General features: G+C 38.2%; 1 long non-coding RNA gene across 1 annotated transcript in view; it reads right to left on the bottom strand.

Moving 5' to 3' along the window:
* Positions 1–245: 245 nt before the first annotated feature.
* LOC122803309 overlaps positions 246–5070 on the bottom strand; it is a 68005-nt gene continuing 63180 nt past the window's right edge. The window contains exon 3 of the long non-coding RNA XR_006365104.1: positions 246–552. This is a non-coding gene — a long non-coding RNA (uncharacterized LOC122803309). The remainder of the gene's footprint in view (positions 553–5070) is intronic.

Raw genomic sequence — 5070 nt, 5'->3', positions numbered from 1 at the left:
GCATGAGGAAAAATAATAGAATTTCTTCTCTCAAAATCTGTTCCCTGTTCATCACACTGGAAATCTTCAGAAACTGATGACTAACAGCCCGAATTAAGTTCAATAAATCTTCCTTATCTAAAGTAACAGAGACAGTAGACAAATATTTAACTTTATGCTTCTTTTTGACAGGAATGCCCATACAAGCAGACCAACTCAGGTCAGAGACATCACCCTGGTGAACAGGCATCTACCTCTGGCTAGGAAGAGAAGCATTCCCCATTCCTTCCTCCAAGACAGACAGGTGTGGTTCACCAGTGTCAGCCAGGGACACTCCAACACCTGCAAAGAATGTGTCTAGCCTCCAGTCCATGTAGGAACTACATCAGAGTAACTCAAAGAAAATACATGGTTTGAGGAACCAAAAATGGCCACTGCAGTCATCCATCTGTGGCTGAGACAAAGTAAGCAGCCTGTTAAAGAGACAAAGGTCACTTGGAAATGTTCTTCTTTTTGTGACTGGATGAAAGAACTAAGGAACAGGTCAGCTGCTCCATGGTGAAGCCAGAAACTCTGTTAGAGAAGACAGTGGATATATGGTAAGTATATATAAAAAATATTGTTTTCACCAAAAATACACCATGCCAAGTACAACATACACTTGCCCTAGCCCCTAAAAATGATTTATAGACTTATTAAAAGTAAAATTTGAGTAAACTTGACAAAAAACAAAAGTTTACACTAAAAATAAAAAAGAAGCACTCTGCAACTGAAAAAATGTCACCTGACAGTCCAAAAGAAAAAAAGATTAAATCCTAGCAAAATACATGCAGTTCTTTAAATAAGATACTGTTTTATTCATAAACTCAAATGTGGAAGCTCTCATTCCTGAAGGGATCTTACTTGTCCAGCAATGGAAAACTCTTGCCCACCACTGAGCCTTAAAAGACTTTATGAAGCATGCTCTTCAGTGGACATTAAAGCTCTGAAGGGTGTGGTGTCCAGACCACTCATTTTCTCCATCCTAGCTGTCAATGGTCTGGGCATGTGCAGGATGACAGTAATCTTTAGAAGCTGACTAGGTAGGCTACAACCCATATAGCTAAGGCTAGTGAGGCAGAGATCTAATGATGAACATAGAGAAAAAGATCAGCTGCAGACTGCTAAAGAGAAAACAAGGGACTACCTGGATAGTACACGTGAGTTTAAATCAGCATTTTTGATAACAAGTATAGAATGCAAAAATGTTGAGGAAAATGACTTAGACAACAGAAACTAGAAAGAGTTGTATCCAACATTAGGGACCCTCTGCCTAAACAAACAAAAACAGAAATCTTATATAGACATTCTAGATATCTCAGAAGTGTTATGAAAATGTATATAAACAGAGGAATGGGAAAACCAAGAAAAGGCACAAATTAAAATATTTATAGAAGATTAAATTATGACAAGGTTAGGGGAAGATACGCCTCAACGATTAATAGCTAAGAAAGTAAGAGGGGGGAGACAAAAATAGTGATATATATGTATAATCAATCAGCAGTGAAGTATGCAGGAGCAGGTGGTATCCCTGTGAAAATGTGGAAAGTGTTAAAGATCTGTAACATTTTGTTTAGCAATATTTTAGAAAGGGGGGGGGTTGCCAGCATCTTGTAAGAAAGCTGTGGTGACTGTATTAACCAATGAGGGTAAGATCCCTTCAGATGTGCCTTGATAAAGACCCATTTCAATTTTAAACCATGGTTACCAAGTATGTAGGTTAACACGAGCTAAGAGAACAGCAAAGGTGCCAAATTTGATGAATGGGGATCATTGCTTTTTGTGGAGGAAAGGCAAATCTGACAATAACAAAACAACGATGCTCCAGATGGAAGCAAAATGCAAGAAATGCTGTTATTGTGGGTGCGTCTTGATGCAGTGAAAGCATTCAGTAGAGTCAGCTGGGATTTTGCACAGGGTAAAGGTAACATCTGTACTTTTTGATACAATAATATGGTTAATAAGAAAGATACATAAATGATCAGAGGCAAACATTAAGGTTGGGGGGGGGGTTCTCACTGACAAGCTGTGTTTGAACAATGGAACCAGGTGTTGAAATTTTCTTTCGCCACTGTTATTTGCTTTATATTTGGTCCCAATACCAAAGAAAATAAGTGATTATGCATTAAAAAATGTAGCCTTACTTACAGATGATCTTATGTGCTTGATAAATCTAGAAAAGGACATTTTGATATTGCGGAACATTTGAGATAGTGTCAAGACTTTTCAGGATATAAAACAAATGAATATGAAACAAAGGCTCTAGTGTACCTAATTATGTAACTGAATATGAATTGGCTGGGCAACACCTATACTTATGAGAATAGGATAAGATGAAGTATTTAGGTGTTTGGACGAAAAAAAAAAAGGATTCTGTTATGTCAGCTAAGAATATGCAAGTAGAGACTAAACAAAAGATAATACAAAAACTACAACCCTGGAAGCTCTTCAGTATGGATATGGATACTAAAATAAAAGCAGTGAACATGTTTTAGTCCCTGTATTCTTATATACAGGTCACACGTTTTTATTAACAGAAGAGAAGCTGCGGATAGTAATTTTATTTACAGATATAATAATTAACAGAAGAAAAACTGTGGATAATAATTAAAAGAGGTGATGGAATTTATTGGGGAGGGGAAAAAGGTAAGATTTAAGTGAGATAAGTTGATTCTCCAGTTAGAACAAGGTGGCTTGTCTTTACCTGACTTGATGTACTTTAGAGCAATGTAGTTAAGGCAGACAGATAAATACATAGATGGCAACAGAGATAGACATATAGATACAGAATATATTAAACTTAAGAAGGTTATAAATAAAAGTGGAAAGAGGTGAGGATGAAACTGGGGGGGGGGTTAAGGAAATAGAGACTAGGATTTCTGATGCGAGTTAAGGAGAATAACAAAAGCAATACAGAATTTATAGCCATAAAATTGCAGAGTGTATTCCAAGAACTACGCTGGTGTGGAAATGGCGACAGGAGAGTTTACCTACATGGATGACTGCATGCAGGAGTATAGAAAATAAGAAAAGGGGTGGCTGGAATTTGTTGGAGATGATTAGCAAATGAACCAAGATATTGGAAGCAAATAATTCTGGAGGAAAATGTAATAGAGTAGGAGGAAGGTAAACAGAAGTTTGGTCTGTAGGTTAGAAACGACCTTCCATATCATAGATTGATATAAAAATACTGGCAGAGAGAAAAGAGACAAGGGAGTGCTAAGTGAAGGTCAGCTCTGGTGGAATTTAGCTGAGTATAAAACAGATGCTGCTGTTAAAAAGTGATTATTACTAAGGTACATACAATATCATGTGAAAACTATAAGACTCAATGAGAGAATGTTAGAAAAAACTGAGAAAACAGAATGGAAAGCTAATTTACAAAGATCAACAGAAATAAAACTGTAAGGCTCCCAGGCATGCAACAAACTCCATAAGGTTTAGGAATTTTGCATGCGTTTGTTTAGGTATTTGTATATCCCAAGTCACTTCAGAGTTTTTTTTTCTTAGGTATATAGCAAATGGTGGAGGTGTGATAGGGAAGACACAGGTAATCGAAAACATGTGTTTTGGGAATGTAAAGAATTAGCAAACTATAAATTTTACATGCAGAGTACCTTGACAGGCATTTTAGTTTACTCTACAGCACTGATCAGGCTCAACCTACCACAACACAGATGGCTTGTCTAGGGCTCACAGCCCATCTAGTGGGCCTAAGACAGTGGGTTTGAAGCTGTTGGGGGTCAAAAGTTATGTAGAGCGGTGGTTCTCACCTTATGATGTGTCAAAATGTAAAAACTGATGCAAATAGACCACACTTGTAAATAATATTGTTTCTTTAAGGCAGGCCGTGATATTTTTGCATTAGCTAGATAGGCTTCCCACAAGTTTTGTTGTTAATGAGCAATTATTTGGAGTGTAAATGGAGGTCTATAGCCCAAATAGAGAACTTAGTCTCTGAATGCAGGTGAAGTTTGAATGTGGAACAGAGGTTCTGGACAGTATGCTACAGCAAAAGAGTAGGTATTCCAAGATAGCTCAAACAAGCCTAGATTTTCTGAACAGTAAGAGAGAAAAATGGAGGCTGGTTGAGAGCACCTTTGGACTGCGTTAAAACTGGTAGCAGAAACTGGTTTCCTTCTTCCTTTTTTGGGGGTGGGGTGGGGTGGGAGGAGACTAAACAGAAAACATCCTTTATATAGTGAACTATATTTATAAAAAGAGTCTGCCTAGTATCTTTGCTTCTGTTCAATAAACCTTCATTACTTTATGGACTAGTGGTCTCTGTTGCATTATTTTATATCAGTCTGATAGACAGAATGAGCATTAGCAAACAAAACAGTCACTTGGTCAGCTGACCTGCCTTTCTTACTTAAGGGTACATACTGTCAGTGGATACGTACACATGCAGGTGAGTTCACTAGGTGCTGGGGAGGCTTACCTGCTGAAAAACAGGGAGACGTACCAGGCCATTCTTATCAGCATCTTTTATTATTCTGTTGGTGTCCAGTATGGCACTGCACGGGGATTCTAACAGGGTACTCCTGCCAGTTCAGGTATGTTCTATCAATTTATTCTTAAATTCCAATAAAGGACAGACCAGAAACCATATAGAGAATCTTTATTATGTAACTATGAAAAACAACCAAACACTTTCACCCTCAAACATGCAATATCTTTGATAGTTTCATAATAGCTTTAATTTTATTCATTTAAAGGTGTGTGTTTGTATGTGTCTGTGCACACATTCACAGATGTGTGCATTACTGTGTGTCTGCACATCTGTCTGTGCTGTGGCAGAGGCAGAAGGAGATGGCAAGAAAATATGATTTCAGTACCCTTCCCTCTCTAGCAAGTGTGTGTGTGTGTGTGTGTGTGTGTGTGTGTGTGTGTGTGTGTGTGTGTGTGTGTGAGAGATAGAGGAAAAGAGAATGTGTGTGTGTGTGTGTGTGTGTGTGTGTGTGTGTGTGTGTGTGTGTGTGTGCGTGTGCACGCGCACACCTAAGACAGAGGAAGAGGAAGAGAGAGAGAGAGAGAGAGTGTGTGTGCCTG

The sequence above is a fragment of the Protopterus annectens genome, chromosome 5.part1 (assembly GCF_019279795.1).
Source record: "Protopterus annectens isolate FY-2018-M chromosome 5.part1, PAN1.0, whole genome shotgun sequence".
Classification (NCBI taxonomy): domain Eukaryota; kingdom Metazoa; phylum Chordata; order Ceratodontiformes; family Protopteridae; genus Protopterus; species Protopterus annectens.
Note: the sequence above shows the minus strand (reverse complement) of the source record. Positions and strands in the feature narration are given on the sequence as shown.